The 21,457-nt window shown below is 41.6% G+C and overlaps 2 long non-coding RNA genes across 2 annotated transcripts in view; one reads left to right on the top strand and one right to left on the bottom strand.

Moving 5' to 3' along the window:
- The first annotated feature begins 7,050 nt into the window (after positions 1 to 7,050).
- Gm39654 lies at positions 7,051 to 16,213 on the top strand. The gene is made up of 2 exons (XR_865483.1): positions 7,051 to 7,148; positions 15,767 to 16,213. It is a non-coding gene; the product is annotated as a predicted gene, 39654 (long non-coding RNA).
- Positions 16,214 to 21,008: 4,795 nt separating this feature from the next.
- Gm35880 overlaps positions 21,009 to 21,457 on the bottom strand; it is a 120,632-nt gene continuing 120,183 nt past the window's right edge. The window contains exon 3 of the long non-coding RNA XR_373464.4: positions 21,009 to 21,049. This is a non-coding gene — a long non-coding RNA (predicted gene, 35880). The remainder of the gene's footprint in view (positions 21,050 to 21,457) is intronic.

Here is a 21,457-nt window from a genome sequence, read left to right as displayed (position 1 = left end):
TGGTCCGGATGAATGATTGTTTTGATATGTTCTTGGATTCGGTTAGCAAGAACTTTATTGAGGATTTTTGCATCGATATTCATAAGGGAAATTGGTATGAAGTTCTCTATCTTTGTTGGGTCTTTTTGTGGTTTAGGTATCAGAGTAATTGTGGCTTCATAGAATGAGTTGGGTAGAGTACCTTCCGTTTCTATTTTGTGGAATAGTTTGTGAAGAACTGGAATTAGGTCTTCTTTGAAGGTCTGATAGAACTCTGCACTAAACCCATCTGGTCCTGGGCTTTTTTTGGCTGGGAGACTATTAATAACTGCTTCTATTTCTTTAGGGGAAATTGTTTAGATGGTCAACTTGATCCTGATTCAACTTTGGTACCTGGTATCTGTCCAGAAATGTGTCCATTTCGTCCAGGTTTTCCAGTTTTGTTGAGTATAGCCTTTTGTAGAAGGATCTGATGGTGTTTTGGATTTCTTCAGGATCTGTTGTTATGTCTCCCTTTTCATCTCTGATTTTGTTAATTAGGATTTTGTCCCTGTGCCCTCTAGTGAGTCTAGCTAAGGGTTTAACTATCTTGTTGATTTTCTCAAAGAACCAACTCCTCGTTTGGTTAATTCTTTGAATAGTTCTTTTTGTTTCCACTTGGTTGATTTCACCCCTGATTTTGATTATTTCCTGCATTCTACTCCTCTTGGGTGAATTTGCTTCCTTTTCTTCTAGACCTTTTAGGTGTGTTGTCAAGCTGCTAATGTGTGCTCTCTCTAGTTTCTTTTTGGAGGCACTCAGAGCTATGAGTTTTCCTCTTAGGAATGCTTTCATTGTGTCCCATAAGTTTGGGTATGTTGTGGCTTCATTTTCATTAAACTCCAAAAAGTCTTTAATTTCTTTCTTTATTCCTTCCTTGACCAAGGTATCATTGAGAAGAGTGTTATTCAGTTTCCACGTGAATGTTGGCTTTTTATTATTTATTTTGTTATTGAAGATCAGCCTTAGTTCATGGTGATCTGATAGGATGCATGGGACAATTTCAATATTTTTGTATATGTTGAGGCTTGTTTTGTGACCAATTATGTGGTCAATTTTAGAGAAGGTACCATGAGGTACTGAGAAGAAGGTATATCCTTTTGTTTTAGGATAAAATGTTCTGTAGATATCTGTTAAGTCCATTTGTTTCATCACTTCTGTTAGTTTCACTGTGTCCCTGTTTAGTTTCTGTTTCCATGATCTGTCCATTGGTGAAAGTGGTGTGTTGAAGTCTCCCACTATTATTGTGTGAGGTGCAATGTGTGCTTTGAGCTTTACTAAAGTTTCTTTAATGAATGTGGCTGCCCTTGTATTTGGAGTGTAGATATTCAGAATTGAGAGTTCCTCTTGGAGGATTTTACCTTTGATGAGTATGAAGTGCCCCTCCTTGTCTTTTTTGATGACTTTGGGTTGGAAGTCAATCTTATCAGATATTATAGGATTGCTACTCCAGCTTGTTTCTTCATACCATTTGCTTGGAAAATTGTTTTCCAGCCTTTCATTCTGAGGTAGTGTCTATCTTTTTCTTGAGATGAGTTTCCTGTAAGCAGCAAAATGTTGGGTCTTGTTTGTGTAGCCAGTTTGTTAGTCTATGTCTTTTTATTGGGGAGTTGAGACCATTGATATTAAGAGATATTAAGGAAAAGTAATTGTTGCTTCCTGTTATTTTTGTTGTTAAAGTTGGCATTCTGTTCTTGTGGCTGTCTTCTTTTAGTTTTGTTGAGGGATTATCTTCTTGTTTTTTCTAGGGCGTGGTTCCCATCCTTGTATTGTTTTTTTTCTGTTATTATCCTTTGAAGGGCTGGATTCGTGGCGAGATAATGGGTGAATCTAGTTTTGTTGTGGAATACTTTGGTTTCTCCATCTATGGTAATTGAGAGTTTGGCTGGGTATAGTAGCCTGGGCTGGAATTTGTGTTCTCTTAGTGTCTGTATAACATCTGTCCAGGCTCTTCTGGCTTTCATAGTCTCTGGTGAAAAATCTGGTGTAATTCTGATAGGCTTGCCTTTATATGTTACTTGACCTTTTTCCCTTACTGCTTTTCGTATTCTATCTTTATTTAGTGCATTTGATGTTCTGATTATTATGTGTCGGGAGGAATTTCTTTTCTGGTCCAGTCTATTTGGAGTTCTGTAGGCTTCTTGTATGTTCATGGACATCTCTTTCTTTAGATTTGGGAAGTTTTCTTCAATAATTTTGTTGAAGATGTTTGCTGGTCCTTTGAGTTGAAAATCTTCATTCTCATCTACTCCTATTATCCGTAGGTTTGGTCTTCTCATTGTGTCCTGGATTTCCTGGATGTTTTGAGTTAGGATCTTTTTGCATTTTTCATTTTCTTTGATTGTCGTGCCGATGTTCTCTATGGAATCTTCTGCACCTGAGATTCTCTCTTCCATCTCTTGTATTCTGTTGCTGATGCTGGCATCTATGGTTCCAGATTTCTTTCCTAGGGTTTCTATCTCCAGCGTTGCCTCACTTTGGGTTTTCTTTATTGTGTCTACTTCCCTTTTTAGGTCTAGTATGGTTTTGTTCATTTCCATCACCTGTTTGGATGTGTTTTCCTGTTTTTCTATAAGGACTTCTACCTGTTTGGTTGTGTTTTCCTGTTTTTCTTTAAGGACTTGTAACTCTTTAGCAGTGTTCTCCTGTATTTCTTTAAGTGAGTTATTAAATTCCTTCTTTATGTCCTCTACCATCATCATGAGATATGCTTTTAAATCCAGGTCTACGTTTTCAGGTGTGTTAGGGTGCCCTGGACTGGGCGAAGTGGGCGTTCTGGGTTCTGATGATGGTGAGTGGTCCTGGTTTCTGTTAGTAGGATTCTTACATTTACCTTTCGCCATCTGGCAATCTCTGGAGTTAGTTGTTATAGTTGTCTTTGTTTAGAGATTGTTCCTCTGTTGATTTTGTTACCTTCTATCAGCAGACGTGGGAGACTAGCTCTCTCCTCTGAGTTTCAGTGGTCAGAGCAGTCTCTGCAGGCAAGCTCTCCTCTTTCAGGGAAGGTGCACAGTTATCTGGTGTTTGGACCTCCTCCTGGCTGAAGATGAAGGCCCAAAACAGGATCTTTCCCAGAAGCTGTGTTGCTTTGGCCAGGAAGGTGGCCGGTTGTCTGGAGCCGAAGATGGCGCTGCCTCAGAAGCTCTGTGGCTCTCGCCTGCCCAGAAACGGCTGGCCTCTGTATCCACACCGTCACCCATGCAGCCTGCTCTCCGCAGAGTCCCAGAGCCAAGGAGGCTCCCGCCGGGGCCCGAGGCACAAACCTCTCGGGCCGGGCGGACCCCTGTGCTCTCACCAGGAAGGTGGCCGGTTGTCTGGAGCCGAAGATGGCGCCGTCTCAGATGCTCTGTGGCTCTTGCCTGTCCCAGAAACGGCTGGCCTCTGTATCCACACCGTCACCCGTGCAGCCCGCCCTCCGCGGAGTCCTGGTGCCAAGCTCATGTTACCATCTTATGTTAATGTTTAATATAGAATACATTATATCTCGTATATTAATATAGTTAATATATTACATATAATTTAAATACAATTTGATCTATTATGTTATATGTTATATAATATCACATACAATTAAAACTGATTTTACTAGATTGATAACTAGCTGTCCCTGGCCCAGCTGAACTTCTAACGGGTTCTCAGGTACCTTAGCTAGCACCACACAGGCAAGTAAGGCAGACCATCTACTCCAGCAGAAGATGAACTATAACTCTTTCCAGGATAGAATGAGACAAGCCACAAAGTTAGCAGGAATCCATTTCTCTGCAATTACCAGTCCTTTCTAATGTTTTCAAATGTGTGAGCACACATTGGAGCCTGGTAGTGTTTGTTTTGAATAAGAGCCTTGTTTACACGAGTCACCGAGGAACTACTAATGCAGTAATTAATTTCCTATGCAGTTATAGTTGGGAAAATGGTTTGAAACTGTAAAAATGCCTTGTAAAGAATGATTTAACCTAACGATTTAACATCGAGTATTATCCCCCTTAAACTTGAATTTATGGAAACCGCTTTTGTGTTGTGCCGCTTGTGCATAGGAGGGTAATTTAGTGAGGAGGGGCTGCGGCAGAGAGGAAACAGATTCCACCACTCCAGGAAGCCATCCTGTGTTCTCATTGGCCTTTCTGATTTCTTTAAGCAGCCCCGTTAGATTCTCCTGTCCTTGCTTACCTATTAGAGAAAGTAAAAGCGTGGTCAGAAGAGCAATGGTACACATAACAAGCTTGTCCTACCTGAGCCCATATGGAGTCAAAGGTAATGACCACTGATAGACACACATCTTTGTCAGTGTTAATGACCAGTGATTGGGCTGATCGGTCTGGGCACCACAACCCTGATGACTTGCATTTTCTTAGCAGAGTCCTGTCCTCTTTCTGTCACTCACTGACTATGACCTTTGCACAAGTCTCTGGACTGATCTCAGTCTGGAGATAGAGGTGACACCGCTCCTTTACCACTTTAGGAAATGCAGGCAGAATAACGCCTTTGCAAAGCTCTTTATAGGAGCAAAGCACTGTGGGGTTTGTTGCACTGGCTTGCTCTATGTAGGAGCTTCACTCAGTTTGTAGCAGAAGATTTGTTCATGCACATTTCATTTATTCGCTTTAGAGTAGAAACTCTTTTAGAACAAAGACTGTGTTTTTAGAAAAAATGTATTTATTATACATAGTTATAATGTAGGCACAATGGAAAAGCTTTATGTATTAAAAAAAATCAAGCCTAACATAAATTATCTATTTGATGAGGTACACATGGCTTTTATGTGCAACTATGGACTTAGTATTTAAGATTTTCTTCTTCTTAACCAGTAACAGTGACAAAAGAGAGAAGTTGAATGGCTTTGTTCCTGTGCAGTGTGAGAGAGTGTAGTTAGTACACAGAGCCGAGTCTGTTCTGCTTGGCCTCACAAAGCTATGTGTGGGTGCTGGAAGAAGGACTTTGTAGAGCATGCCACGTGCTTTCTCCCTAGGATTTCCCTATAGTCCATGCAACTCCATTTGGATTGGAGTTTGAATTGCCCAGGGTTTCTTAGGTCGTACACACAAATCAATCCACACGTAAACAGAACCCAATGATCAGCCTCAGTATGTGACTGTGTTTGCTCTGTGTTTACCTTGCCACCTTGTTAGCCCATCAGGACCAGGCATCTCTAAGGGGCTTCTTCCCAGAGTAGCAAGATGAATAGTACTGCTTACTCCCTTTAAAGGGGAGCAGATGTCACCCATCCTAAGGGGCTGATCTGAACTCTCAGCGAGATGACATAGTTTAGCATGGAGTCTGGCAAAGGTTAGTGTTTCAGACTGTGGATGTGTGAAGCCAAAGAGGACCATCCTTTCTCTGAAGCTTCAGGACCCAGGGCTCTTGGAGGAGCTCCGGGAAGATGATAAGCATCACAACTGCGGAGTTCCCAGGTTCCCACTCATGTCATCCTGATACTTCTCTAGCCTGATCCCTCATCTCTTCCAGCCAGCTCACTTTCTGAAATACGCAATCCCATTCTTCACAGGATAATGTGGTAACTGGCTTAAGAATAAGGTAGTTAAAAATAAGATACTATCAAGTATGAGCATTGGAGCAATAATCTTTGGCTGGCCTGCCTTAAGGTTCTTTAGTGTACAGAGATGCTAAAAGAAAGAAGATAAAGGAAAAAAGAGCATCTCCCCCCCCCCCCATATGGTATGAGGAAGATTGGGAGCCTCTTCTCACTGGAAGGAGCAAGGCTATTTGATTCCGGGTGAGACAGGATACCATAGCAACCTGCCCCCAGGTGCATAACCAGTGGAGAGAGTTGACAGTGGCGATTTTAAGGGGAGTTGATTTGGAGGTTAACATTATTTATCTTTCTTCTTTTGCCAAGATCAGCTTACTTCTTTGCCCTGTGCTGTTAAGTCCCAGGAGGTCCATAGGCAGTGATTTCCAAACCCATTCCCTTCTGCCACTGAGGCTCTTTGAACAGCCTTGGGGTTTTTATACAGAAAACAGAGAATCTAGAAGTCATATAACTGGAATAATCTTTAATGTTTCATCAAAAACTGTCTGGTATGGGTATTTGTTAATATTTAGCCCTGAGTAAAAGGCCACAGGAGGCTCAAGCCTGGGCAAATTTGGTTCAATATCTGCAAAGAAATTTAAATATGCATAACAGTAAGGAAATCTTCCTTTATGAAGACAAAAAAAGGTAGAACTTGAGTCAAATTGACCTTGGGACAAAGACAGTCTGGAAACCATTTGACAGTCAACACTAAGGCTAGCCACATGTACACATACATGTCTTTGTGTGTGTGTGTGTGTGTGTGTGTGTGTGTGTGTAAGCTAGGCCAGGTAGAGGGAGGGAAGCGACTTATTCCTGCAGTCTCCATGGTTGCCTTAGACTGAAAGGAGGAAATGATATTTTGTTATATGGGTGGATGTTAAAAATTATCATTCTAAATATTTCTGGCAATCTGGTTTAAATAAACTAATAACAGATGACTGTGGAAATGATACACGGAGAGATTAACAGTCGCACAGTGAATATCCTGCTGTGCAGCATTTATGAATAATGCATCCTTATCTATTATCTTTAAATCTATCAGGATTAACAGCTTTGCAGATTATGTGGCATCTGAGATTTAAGGGATAAGAATCAATACGTATACCTCGTGATTCCCAGTGATAATCAATTCATTAAAAACAAACAGCTAGCCAAATTTGGTTAAGTACTCAGGGGATGTCCATGTTCTCTAATTGTGTTGGTTCATTTCCCAAGCCAGAGCTTCCGTGCTGGTAATTTAGATGTCTTCATAATCTGTTTTGAAAATGGGGGTGGGGTGGGGTGGGGTGGGGGTGAGAGAGAGAGAGAGAGAGAGAGAGAGAGAGAGAGAGAGAGAGAGAGAGAGATTGTTTCAAACAGGGACCAGTCTTTTCTACTCTGGTGCCAAACTGAAGGGACAGGGCTGGCGCTTGCCCTTGGCAGTGTCTCCTGACACTGTGAGCCGGTCAGTGATTGGTTTCCTTTGATGGAAAGTTCAGCTGAGTCAGATGGTGCCACACTGGTACTGTGGAGCTTCCAAACTGGTGCTGTGGAGCTTGGAAGGCACCTCTGGTGCCTAAGTTCCCGCACCCATCCCCACTCCTATAGTGGCCCAGAGGAGGTGAGAAACTGCACATGTCACTTCAGACCTGTCTCTGCTCTTCCTTGTGTGACCCAGATGCTGGGTAGAAAGGGGGTTGGCTCAGATGAGTGGTATATGTTGGGCCAGCAGACTGTTCTCCGCAAGTCTTACAGCGTGCATTGTCTTCTCAGGGGAGCACTGAACCTTAATTTCAGCTGTTATGCGCTCCTGTTTTGTTAAACCCGCCTGCATCTTCTCATCCTCTTCTGCCTTTTGTTATACTCTTCCCCCGCCCTGCATCTCTTTTCCTCTGTAATACTGAGTGAGCACTGGGCAAAGACACCAAAGAGTCCGTTTGCAGGCCAACTGCACAGAGCTCACATGCATGCTGGTTTTCTCGGTGAGCCCATGGAAACCTCCGCTTCTCAGTGTCCTTGAGCAGGAAGGAACTGAACAAGTCTTGCGTTTCCACACCACGTGCTGTCACAACAGCTAATTTCAGGTTGCCGAATATTGTCATGATATTGGATTCTGGGGTTAAGGTTCACATTCCCTTCCCTAGTCACCTTCTGTCTGCTGGTGTCACAGTTTTTGTCCCCCCCCCCCCCCCCCCCCGTTTATCGCTATAGCTGCTTTCACAGGGGTTAGAGCTGGTGTCTGAGAAATGTGTTTTGCATCGATTAAAATTTCTTAAAGGACACGGTGCAATTGAATGACAGGCTATTTTTAAATTATTTACAAGCTCGACATTTTACTCAGAGAAAATTGTCAACTAAATCTCGTTATCATTTTATCAGCTGGACCTGTTTCCCCTTGAGCCTACCAACCACAAGCAAGATTATCTTCCCAATTCACTGCTTTAACAATCCAGGAGACATGTTCTTGGCACACCCTGCCCCCCAAGTTCTGGATGGTAATAGAATGTACTGGTGGACTTTTGGGGCATTTGTTTCTAGAATTTCCCCCAAACACATTTTGTTCAATTGTATGATAAAGGATGAAGGGTAAGGCTTTTTTCTGGATCTAATTTCTACCATGATCACTCTGCAATGGAAAATGGGGCATTAATTTTGTACTTGCCTTTTCCCTTGCTATTACTGATATTAGCTGACTGTTTTGCTTTGGTGTCCTTGACAACACCAGAGCCTCCATTAGGCACTCTCTCTCATTCACACGGCAGTGCCTGGAGATACAGTTCCACGTCATAACCTTGGGGGAAGGATTTAAGTGGCACCTGGTGAGTAGACCAGGATACAGCTAACCACTTAAAATGCATGGAGCTGTCTCCTTCAATGGCAGCAGTGCAAAGGCTGAGAAGCCTCGTCTTAGAGATCGACACAGCGGCGGTGAGATCTCTCTTGTCAGAGGAGTAAACACGATCCACAGAGCTGAGTTTTCCGGAACTATAATTTTTTTTGGCAAAAATTAATTATTTTTCAAAATTAAAGTAGCTTATTTTATTATATTCTTTTATTTCTTTTATTATAGGAACAACACATGCATAATAAAAAAAAAAAACCCAAAGAGAAATGTGTCCATAACCCTACCAGCTGCAAATAAACATGTTTGTATTCATTCTCAGGACATATCTCTATATATGCATATATAGAGATTTACGTATTTTTAAAGTCAACTATAGCATCTTACATTTAAATATTACAGCCTTGTAATCTGCCTTACTTATAGCCATCTTTTGTAAAGCTGTAAGTAAAAAGCTACATTGCCGTTTCTGATGTCTGTTTTCTGTGTGGATGATCCCAGTGTGTTTGGCCGACCTCTTGTGAGCATTGACGTTGTCCCTGGTATTTTAATGTAACACACAAGCTCTCAGTGAACGCCCACACTCATTCATTCTTCTTCATTCTCGATTAGTTCCTAAGTTCCTGGACTGGGATCGCTGGGGCAAAAGAAATGTGACACACGTTGTCAAGTTACTGCTTGAAGCTTTGCCCAATTACTGATGGGAACCAAGTAATTAGGAATCTCAGTGTGCTGCAGTCCTCTGTGTCACTCGAGCTTCAGATGAGAGACACAACTAAGAAGGTGAAATGTCTTGTTAGGCATGATTTTTTTCCCCTTTTATGTCCCAATATGAGAACAAATTTATCCCTATCTCTTACACTCATTAAATTTGATTCATGAAAAAAAAAATCACTAAAGAGCGGGAGCAGGAACATTCTGAGCGCTGCCATCCACAACTGCCGTGCTTTAACTGGGAAATGTCCCCAGAGGCTCATGTTTTGAGTATTTGGTTCTTGCCTAGAGGTGCTATTTGGGAAAGTTGTGGAACCTTTAGAGGTAGAGCCTTGGTGGAAGTGGATCACTATGCGGTGAGCCCAGTGATAGCCCAGGGGCTCTTTCTCTTCATTCTCTGTTCCCTGTTTTGTGACCAGCAGACTGTGTTCTTACCACGATGCCTTTCTACCATGATGCATCATGGCTCCACTAAGGTAGAGCCAGAGCATGCCCTTCCTTCATTGTACTGCTTTTTGTCTGGGATTTTATTGCAGCAACAAGAAAAGTCACCAATTGACTAGTCACTATATACTAGGAACTTCCTTTCTAACATACGAATTTGGTCGTCTTTGCATTTGTAGAGGGAAAACTGGAATTAGTAGACACTCTAGATAGGTTCACTGAAGAGCACTTTATACCTGATACAACAGAATATGAATGCAGTTCTTGCTTTGCATTAGCTCACTAGTCTTCTTTAAGGAGACATGCAAGGAGTATTCTCTCTCTCTCCTGTCTCATATGTATTCATATGCAATGTAATTGATGTTCAGATTTTGACTTGATATTTTAAATCTGCAAAGAAATAGTCAGCTGGGTTCAGAAAATTATAATTACCAAAACAGAAAATTTATATATGAAAAATACCTTGAATAGCCAAAATTGGAAATGAAGAGGAATCTGATCTCAGTGGATAACAATACAAAACTTAACCTTTGTAATTAACAAAGTCATTATTTGAATGGGCTCTACAATATTTCCCCATTATCAATATGTAAAATATGTTGATTAGTTGGATATACAATACATACAGATTCTCTATGGAATCTGAGACACAAGAATATTAGTGTTCTATTGTCTGAACATTTTATTTAAGTCCTTTTAACCTCATTTATAAAAATCCTTAAAATGTTTATTTGAGCTGAAGAGGTACTGTATAATTGTGTGATGATTTTCAACAGAAGCAGGCAAAGGAAGTACGGAGAGTTGCAGAGTGAGATTTGCTTGGTAAGAGGAGAACCATTTATGGGGATGTATCTTGCTCCTGGCCTTTGTGGTTTGAAACTTTGCTTTCTAGAGTGACTCAGCCAGCCACTCCTTGGTAATCCTCTAAGACTCAAAGATGTCTCCATGGATCCACTGCTGCATTCTTTTATATAGAGAACAATTAGATGTAGAACAGTCAAATATCTGAACTGTGATACCCACGTTCTGTGGAATAATACGGAACAGTTAAAATGACCCTTGTGGATATGGGTCTTCTTAGTGTTGAATGTTGGGGTGTCTTTTGTGGTTCCCCTTTTCACTGTCTTAGTGATACCATTTGATGAAAGAAACTCTTAATTTTAGAGTTCATTGATGTGTTGCTTAATGACGGGATATGTTCTAAGAAATGTCCGTGATTTTGTTGTGTGCAGATTATTTGCTTTTTACCATCTTGGGTATTGTAGTCTATTGTATGCTTATGTGTCAGAGGATGGCGTTGTGTACTGTATACTCAGATTTCTATGCCAAGACATCTGTTTGTTGTCTAGTTGGACATCATCTCTGGTCTCAATGTTGTGTAAAAATTGTTTCCCATCATCTCTGATTGGTTAATAAAGAGCTGGTCAGCCTATGGCTGAGCAGGAGAGAATAGAGGGGAGAGGCATCTGAACCCAGCAAGGGAGTTTCAAAGAGACTAGTAAGAAAGAGAGGAGAGAAAGAGAAGGAAGAAGGGAGGAAAAGGGAGACGAGAGAAGGGAGAAGAAAAGAGAAGAGAGGAGAAGGGAGAAGGGAAAGAAAGAGAAGAAGGCATGGAGGATCATGTGGAGGGACCAGGAGGATTCACCATGAGGTCACTATGATAGAGCATCTATGAGGACACACATGGACCAGAGCAAGCCAGGGCAAGACTCAGATGCAGGTTAAGGACCATGTGGCTAGGAAATAGGCAGATCAGTCAGGTTAGAATAGCTCGAAACCTGCCTAGCTTTGTTAACAAAAATACCAGGTCTCTGTGTCATTTACTCAGGAGCTAAAACAGGCTAAAGTGGGCATAGAAACACCTTGCATTTATTTGGGAGCAAAGCAAGTGAAGCAAACCCCCAAGTTCCTTTGACACTTATGCTTTGTCATAATGTCATACAAACTCTCTTTGATCAAATGTTACTGTGTAGCACGTGATTGTATTTCACTTGATCATTTGTTACAGTACTTTTAAAAACCCTATTTATGAAATATTTCCATTCCCACGTCATTAAAATACTATTTTTTACTTTCTTAAAAATTATTTTACTTTTCACATTGTAATCTACAGTCTATGCAGTACCTGAAATATATTTTGACTATGGGTTAAGGTGGGACTTAAGTTAATTTTTTTCATATGAATATTGCTTCTGACCAAAAATGATGACCATAAACCAAATAAGCATATAATTGTGGGAGTTATCTTTTTTTAAAAAATTCTTTATGCTATGCAAATACCACATTGTCTTGGTGGAACACACACACACACACACACACACACACTCACCCATAGTGAGATACTTTTGTGGGGTTCTCTAGTGGAACAGAGTGATGAGATGATTATTACAAAGGAGACTTACTAACTTGGCTTCCATGCTATTTTCTGAGTGATCCAGCACTGGCTTTTTGCACACTGGAGAGGCTGAGAAGCCAATAGCTGCTCACATAATGAAGCTAAATGTCTCAGTAGTCCCAATCTGGCACTGAAGACCTGGAGGTTTCCTGGAGCATCGTCAGCTTTCAGTCCATGTTGGAAGGTCAAAGAAGATAGGTTCTTATGTCAGTGAAAGATGGCAGCAGCAGCAATAATAGAGTAGGTGCACTTGCCAGCAAGGAACAAGGCAGGAAGGCATAGAACGCAGCTTTCCCTTTCTATCTCTTCCTATCTGGGATGCTTGAGGGTGGTGCCATTCTCCCTTGGGGAAGAATTTAGGCTCACAGTAAAATCTTTCAGGAAGCACCCTTAGAGATCCCCGAAGGCATGTCTCATTCCAGATCCAACCAAATAAACAACAAAAATTAACCATTGCAGATGGCCAGAATGAGTTAACCCCACCCCACATATAATAACAGCAACAACAAACAGGTATTGTTAAGAATGTTTTTTCTTCTGCATGTAAATCGATGTAACCATTTTAGAAAGGTGTGTGTATGTGTGTGAATGTATAGCACATTCATTAATAATGGCATCCCTTCCATAAAACAACAAAATGTCCATCAGTGGTAGAATGGATGAATAACTCATATTCAGTCCATGGGAAAGAACACAGAAGAACCATTCCTATATGTGACACTCAGGTGAGACACCTCAAGGCAAATTTGAAATAAATGAAGTGGACCGAAAACAAGGTACACAGTAGAATTCTACTTACATAAAGTTATAAATAGCCCAGACAAGTACCTGATGATTGGAGTCAGATAAGCGACTGGAGGCTAGGCACATTGACAGGATGTGAGGGAGGAATTTTTCAGGGGTGGGGTGGACAGTGAGGTTGCCGCAGACCCTCTGGATCCCTTCGTCTGCATGGAACGGGTCTCTGGGGCAGGTGGGCAAAGCATCGGATGAGATGACAGACAGATGCACACAGGAGAGGTTGTGTAGAATCTGAATGTAATGTCAAATCGAGCATCAAACTTTTTATACAGAAGAAAATAGGGAAGTTGGGTGACACACCAGCAAGGTACAAAGAGGTTACTGGATTCTTACACAAAACAGAGGAATCCAAACACAGAAGGTCTAACAGGAACCACCTGGGATAGAATTCATTGTTAACAACTGGGATCAACAAGAGCTCCACCTAAGATTCACTTAATCTTAGAAGCCAGGGTCAAGGGCTTCGTACCCTTGCCATAGTTCCTATTTTAGTCTATTGTATAGTCCACCTTTCCCTTAGGCCATTGTAAATACATGTGTATGGGTGTAACTCAGCTATCTATAGTTCTAAGTATCTATTCTGGTTCCTCTTTAGGTCTCAAACTTCCTTCTTCCTAGAAGATGGTAAATTCCTGTGTAGGGCAGTGACTTAGCTTTTATTCAAAGTGATAGTGTAATACCAGAGGCAATTCTGAATGTCACTGAAAAGCAACATTCTTACTGAATTCCAAGCCCATGGTCTGCTCAAGGACTTTCTAGGACTGTTGGAACACTGGTGAAGGCTTAGCTATGTCAGAATTCAATCTTAAAAGGCACTTATAATAGGATAATACTAAAAGAGAGCACGAGGATCCATACACTAGACTAACGCGGGAATGGAATATTAATGTATGGGTTAGAGAGGACGCCAGACTCCAGGAGGTGAGTTTCCGTGAAACTCTTTGCCTCATGAGTAGCTTCCAAGCCTCTCAGCCTGTCAAGCTGACTCGACCAGAGTGCATGGCATGAAGTGGTGTGTGTATATGCTAGTAACGTTTTATTTCTTGATTTTGGTGTTGGTAACTCCTCAATGAAAATTCTTTTAGCTGCTACTTATGGTCTAAACTCTTAATATATGTGTGTTCCAGTGAATGATTATTTATTGAAGAGAAGGATAGTTATGTGTTGTTGATTGAAAACTGCTAGATCTCTGGGCAGTGGTGGCACATGCCTTTAATTCCAGCACTTGGGAGGCAGAGGCAGGCAGATTTCTGAGTTCAAGGCCAGCCTGTTCTACAGAATGAGTTCCAGTAAACCCTGTCTCGAAAAACCAAACAACCACAACAACAATAAACAAAGAAAACTGCTAGATTATATAGATCATATATACAACATAAAGTCACTTGCAGAGCAAATTAATACCACATATTCTTTTGAACATATATACGATTGCATGGGTTATCTCTGGCTCATCTGTGGAAGGGGTATCAGGTATTGGCCCATTGGTTCTTGAGAGCTGAAGACACTGAGTTTGACTCTGTTATTGCAGGCTTCAGATCATCAATCAAGTTGGAAATAAGATCATTGATCAAACTGAATTTTCTAAGTGAAGGGCCCTGAGAAGAGGGCTAGGACTATGTTTTTATGGGTCTAAAAGGGAGCAGGTGACCAAGAGCGAAAGGGTCTCTGGGTACCAGTTGACCATTAATCCCAAACATTATACAGATTGCTCCAACACTAGCTGTAAATTTTAACAATAAGCTATACACTATAGAACATTCAGAAGGACACCTATTAAGTGAACCAATCACATTCTTAAAAAATATTTTCCCTTTTCACAAACAATCAGAGGAAACTTAATCATGTTAATTTTCAGGTACTTTGGAGCCTGAAGCAAATATTGGGCCAAGTATGTGTTCAAGAACTGCCTAGTTCAGTTCTTTTTACTGTTGATCAGATATAGGATAAAACACAAAAGCCGGGATATGCATTTGTTCAGAGCATATGTCTCCAGCTTCAGGAAGGCAAAGGGAAGCACAAACAATGGAAGGTTTTGTTGGTGTGTGTGTGTGTGTGTGTGTGTGTGTGTGTGTGTGTGTTTTGAGGCAACATTGCCCAGGCTGGCTTTCAACTTGTACTTTTCTGGTCTAAGTTTTTCAGGATGCTAGGCTTATGAAAAGACACCATCACATCCAAGTATGACTTTTTAAAATAAAAGTTTGGAGAAAGGCAAAGCTCTGGAGTATCTATTGACAACTCTTGTAAAATTTGCCCCTGGGCAGCCCAGGTTGGGCTAATGTGGATCTCCCATAGTTAGATGGCCTCAGTGATTAACTTTGGGCAAGTCTCAGGGCTGGATTTGAGGACATCTGGCAGAAGAGAAGTAGGATCCTGGAAGGTTAGAAGCCCTTTGATCTTGGGGTGAAAGGAGGCCAAGGGGATGTTAGCACACCTGCTATTTCCTCTGCTTGCCTTTGGGGAGAGAACATGAATAATTAAAAGTAAATCTCTATGTGTGTGTAGGAGCAAGGATTGGTTCTCTAACCTTAGCTGGTGAGGGCCCTTGTTTTAAATGTTTACACTAAGCCTGAACAAAAGGCTACCTGTGGAGTCTTGTGGAATTAGAGATCAATAGAAGATGGACGGACTGTAGAGCTGGAGGGTTCAGTGGTTCCTAAGTCACTTGAAAGACTCTTATAAGGCCAATCTGAGTGAGCCGCATGTGGCCCCAATACTTGCACTTTTGAAAATGCCCCTGATAGACTATGGTGCAGGTGTGGGCTGAGAACCACTGATCTATCTGCTCCATTGATTTCCATTTCTTTCAGGCCCTGTGGCCTGCCACAGATGCTCCTGTGCAGCCACTTTATTCTGCTTTGTGGCTTCACTGGAGGTCTTGCTTGATGGAATTATTTCTTCTCTAAGGGCTAAATATCGAGGACCACAAGTACAGTCTAGTGACCTTCTAGCCAGTGCCCTTCATCTGCCTGGATGTTTGGACAGGTTTGTCTTTCTCATGAAGAAGACCAAAATACAGAGCAGCTGTCCTTGTTTGCCTCTGCAGAACAGATGCTGAGATGGAGTTTCCAGAGCAAGGTGCTTAGGAGATCAGCATTCGAGAAGAGAAGGAAAGGGCAGCAGATAGGGCAGAAGAAGATGCAAACCTACATACGATGCCAGCTCACTAAGGCTTGGCCAACATGGCTGGAAGAGATGAAGGGTATAGTACCTACCAATACAACCCTGAAGGGGCATCTCCTTTACTCAGAGAAGCTGGACTATCTTGGGAAGAGTGTGACTTCATGTGGAGATTAGCTGATGGCTGGAAAAGATCAACTGTTTACAGTCAGCGTCATGTGTCCTTCTTTGAAGCAGAAGCTGGACAGAGACTGGAGTCCTCACTATGGATATGAACACTGGGGAGGGCATAGGGAAACCCATGGGAGGAAAGGATTTATAGGGGTAGCACACACAAAATCTGTCTTAATCCATACTCATGTATGATTTGAAAGACCACAGGTTTGTTTTCTGAGTCCATTTTCTGTGCTTTATAAACAGGATGCTATAGGCTAGGTAAATTATAAAGGAAAGGCTTATTTAGTTTGGAAGTTGTGGTGGTTGAGAAGTCTGCAGAGCATGACACTGACACTTGGTAATGGGTCCCTGGCTGCAACAAAACATGACAAAGAAATAGGGGAAGGAGGTATATGCAAGGAGAGAGGTAACCTGGTAAAAATGGAAATGATTGGAAGGAGGAAGGAGACTTCCTCTTTTATACTAACCCACTGTTGTAGGAACTAATGCACTCCAGAGAATCCTAACCCATGCCACAGACCTGCATTAATTCCTTCAAGGGGCAGTCAGAATCCACTGACCTCCCACTAAGTAGTATCTTAGAGGTTCCATGATCTTTTTGCATTGCTATCCTGTGAACCAAGCTTCTGTTACGTGAACAAACCATATTCAAACTACAGCACCTCTCATCACAGAATAGCTCAAGCAGTGGACATCCCTAATGAGAATCAAAAGGGAATTTCAGAATGAGATGGAATGAGATGACCTTCCAAAGGATCCTTTTACACCTTGACCTCTACAGCAGTGGACTGTCCTTGGAACAATTAAATTGAGTATGCATTTGCTGCACATTTAGGGTGTGTAACCTTCTGGGCCAGAATTGGGATGGGTAATCTCAATTGTCAATTTGATGCCAGGAATCATCTTGGGGATGAGCCTCTGGTCATGCCTGTAAAGAATCATCTAGGTTAGGGTAGCATGCCTGTGGGGCACTGCCTTGAATGGGTTAACTGAGGTTAACTGCAGAGGACAGCCTTTTTAGTCCTCTCCTTCCTGTGGACACACTGTACCAGAGTCCTGAAGATCTTGCTGATCTGACTTCCCCATCAAGATGAGCATTCATTGAACTGTGAGCCCAAACAAATCCTTCCTCCCTTAAGTTGGTTTTGTCAGACTATTTTATCACAGCAAAAAATACAAAAAAACAAAAAACAAAAAAAAAAAACAAAAAACAAAAAAACAAAAAACAAAAAACAAAAACCTATCACAGTCACTCAAATTAACTGGTCATAAAAATTACCCTTTGAATGATTTTTTTTTCAACCTAAACACACCCCCTTGTTCATTAGAAACATAATGTAGAGGGCACTCTTTTCCAGGCCTTGAAACAGTGGAATTTCTAGAATTTTGCTTAGATATGCTCTTGCTTTTAACACACAGCTTCTACCCCTTCTCAGAGCCCAGCACTCTGTGGTATTTATAGTAATATTGGTAACTTATGTCAACCGCTGAAGAACATACTCTACAGCAAGTCAGTGTGTGCTGTTGTCCACTGGAGAGGACAATGTTCAGGACCTTTCCTTCAACAAACTTTAACATGCACTTTGTTTCCCCTAATGAACACAGATGTCTTTAAGTTGTAAGACAGGAGTTCTTAAAACAAACTTTTAATATAATAAAGATCTGTTCGCAGTAAGAGACAGGCTGCCATGGCTATAGTTTGTCAGGTTGACTATATCTGGGATTAAGCTACTAGGCACACATGTGAGGGATTTTTCTTGATTGGATCATTTCAGGTAGCAAGACCATCTTTAATATGGGCCACATTTTCTGGGTATGGTAGAAGGAAGTGTTTGCTTCATGCCTGCTTGCCCTCACCTTGCTAGAAAGTCCATTCCTTCATTGGCATTAGAACCTACTTCTTCAGGATTCCAGCACCTACTGAAGACTAGCTGAGACATCCAGCCTCTTGGACTGAGCAACTACTATATTCTTGGACCTTTCATTGGGAGACAGTCATTGTTGGAAATGTCAGATCACAGCCTGTAATCCACTCTAATAAATCATATGTATATATAATTTCTTTGTATATAAATAATATAGATTATATATATTCATTCTATCAGTTCTCTTTCTCTAGAGAACCTTGACTAATACATGAGGTGAGACCCAACTTCAAGATATATACAATCAATTAGTTCATATTCAATTATGGTAACTGTCATGTAAATATTTCATGAGATCCTGTGTGAGAGCCTGGGCTGGTCTTGGATTTTCTATATAACAGAGGCTGGCCTTGAACCGATGATCTTCCTGCCTCCACCTCTCAAGAGCTGGAATTACAGGTGTGTGTCACCCTACTCAGCTTAAGATGTAATTTCTAACCAAAAGGTTTGTCTGCTCAAACTAACTGTGTTGTCTGTCTCTGAAATGTTCAAGGTTTCTCATTAATTTGTTCACTGAAGCTTGTAAGTTCTGGCTCTAGTAATGGTTTCCAGCTAGATGTATGCTAATGAACATGGAATCTATTAATTTCTGTCACCACACTGACAAGACTTGGGGTTTGAATAAGTCATCTTGTCTCCACATCATCATTATGGCACCTACAGCTAATGGCCTTATGCAGGGGCACATCCTAGGCAAAGCTGATGATAGGTGGCTACTCAAGAACTGATTGCTACCATGTTTCTAATCAGCTAGTGTAAAACAAGGGTCAGGGATAGATCTACAGGAGGGACCTCATTCTGAGCTGCTCTACTACAGCTTGTAAATTAGAAACAATGAGAGGAAGGGAGGGACGGTTCTCAGGGTCACTGACTTCATTTATAAATGAAATGTTGAGCAGAGGCAGGTGAAGGCAGGACACTGTTGCTTCCATGGGCTCTATGCCCTGTGACTGCTGTTGTTAGTAGATACACTAACAGTGCTGTCCAGGGCACTTAACAGGTCTGAGTCCCAAAGCCATAGTCCACATATGCAAAATAAGATCAGTGCCTAGTACTCTAGTTTACAACCAATTCAGCTACCTCAATATTCAGAACAAGCAAGCAAGCAAGCAAATAACTAACTAACGAACTAACTAACTAACTAACCAACCAAATAAATAAATAAATAAATAAATAAATAAATAACAAATGAAGGTCCCAGAAAGACATATAGGTTGAACATCCTTAATCTCGAATCTTTAACTTTATAAGTGCTGACATGATACTCTGAAGATTTGAATTTCAGACAAATTTTGATTAGGGATTTTTTTCAGCCCAGGTATGTGTTATGTGACTTTTTCTGAGACTACATAGATATCTATTCACCCTAGATAGAGTGGGAACTGACAGCCAGACTGTCAAACTGAAGGTCAATTTACTAGGCTTTCTTACAGGAGCAGAGAGGACACACAACCATCTATACTATTGTAAACCCCCTGGGATGCTGACTGACAGCTACACCACAGGAAGTCCTACCCAAGCTGGTTGTTCACATTTTATAAAGTAGTGGTTGGCATCTTGTGAAAGAGAGAGGTTCCTGGTGGTCTCCCAAAGACTTCATACATCACCTTTTCTGTGATGGTTGATCTCCCTGGGCAGCTGGGTGTGATTTACAATCAACTGAAGAGAATTGTTTGTCTGCACTTCTGTGAGGGCTTTTTCAGAGAAGCTTAACTGAGAGAAGACCCTTTTTCAAAATGGTTGCTCAAATACAAGGAGCTCTGAGGAAGAACACGGTGGCTTGCAGCCTGAGTCTACTGCTCTTTCACCATCCTCCACTGATGTCAGCCTCCAGTCTCCACCGAGAGCTGCTGAGGGATACAGCTCCTTGGGTTGAATAGCTACTGGCTTTATTTCCTCTATCATAGTGATTCTTAACCTTCCCAGTGCTGCAACAGTTCCTCATACTGTGGTAACCCCCAACCATCAAATTATTTCGTGGCCACTTTTGCTACTGCCATGAATCATAATATCTGATCTACAGATGGTCTTAGGTGATCCCTGCGAAGGGTCGTTTGACCCCCAAAGGGGTCATAACCCAAAGTTGAGAACCACTGCTCTACTGCCTACAGATGCCATTTATTAGACTACCCAGCCTCTACTGTTCAAGTCAATTTAACAATTCTGTGTCTGTCTACGTGTATGTCTGTGTGTCTGTGTCTGTTTATCTCTCTGCCTGTCTATCTGTCTGTCTATCTCTCTCTTTCTCCTCTCTTACTGATTCTGTCCCTCTAGAGAACTAGTTTGATAGACCCTCTTTCCATGAGGGATTGGTAATATGCTGATCTCATGAGGGCATCTCTGCAAATCTTTGCATCTGCTGTGTTTCCAGACTTGGAGAAAAGAAACACTATAGCGTGCTCCAGGCTAAAGTCAATGCAAACATTCTAAAAATAAAAAACAAAAAACCAAAAAACTGAAATCTGAAATAGGTCCTATCCTTAGCACATTCAGATAAGGGATGTTCAACATGTAACAGAGCTAATTGAGGGTTGTCATTTAAGGTTCACCAGTGTCATTTCATCCCACCAGCATCTTTCCAAGGCCCTTCAGGTATGCATTTCCTGTTCATATCCTAACCACTAGAGTGAGTTCCTCACCAGAGGCTGGCCCTTTAACATTAGCTAAGATTCTTGCTGACTATACAAAAACCCAGCAGGAGTCGCCTCTTTAGGACCTTGAGGAATCCGTTTAATTTGTGATAGTTTCCACTTTCTTTGTGGGAGGAATAAAAACACAAAGAGCCCCAAAAAAGAACTACTTCATCACACCTTATAATGTATTCCACCAGGAGGTAACAGGCCTCCAAAGTTCTGTAGCACAATCTTTGAGGGTTTGGTGGCTCATACTAATAAAACTGAAGTCAGTGGAAAATCTCCACCTGTAAGCAGTGTAGTATTAGATACTTTAAGGATCAACACTTGCACACAAGCCTTGAGTATCTCTGAAGATCTGGAAATTCTGATCACGAAGCAGAAAAGCACAAGGACAAAGTTGTGTTTGGAACTACTTACCTGAAAAACACTGTAGAGGGCGTTGGTCACACTTGTCGTTCTCACTCCTGTGGCCTAAAAATAATCCTTCTTTTAGTTTTCTTTATGAAAAGATTGTGTGTGTGTGTGTGTGTGTGTGTGTGTGTGCGCGCGCGCGCGCGCGTGCGCATGTGATGTGGCAAGCATGTGGAGGTCAGAGGGCAAGTTGGTACTTGCCTTCTCCTTTGTTTGAGACAGGGTCTCTCTTCAGCTGTTGGGTGAACTAGGCTAGCTGGCCTGTGAGTTTCTCCTGCCTTCTTACTGCAATTGTGTGACAGCTATGGCAGAAATGAAGGTATTCTAAAGCAATACTTGCATTTCTCAGTCAGATCACCAGACTGTTGAATCAATGGATCCCACCTCCAAATTGGAATTCCCCTAGGAATCTCTTGTTGGGAGAGGAAAGGCACCAGCTAGAGAGGGATCTTGTCGCCTGGGAAGAGA

Source organism: Mus musculus, chromosome 1 (genome assembly GCF_000001635.26).
Source record: "Mus musculus strain C57BL/6J chromosome 1, GRCm38.p6 C57BL/6J".
Classification (NCBI taxonomy): Eukaryota; Metazoa; Chordata; class Mammalia; order Rodentia; family Muridae; genus Mus; species Mus musculus.
The sequence above is the reverse complement of the archived record's forward strand: the minus strand, read 5'-3'. Positions and strand labels throughout refer to the sequence as shown.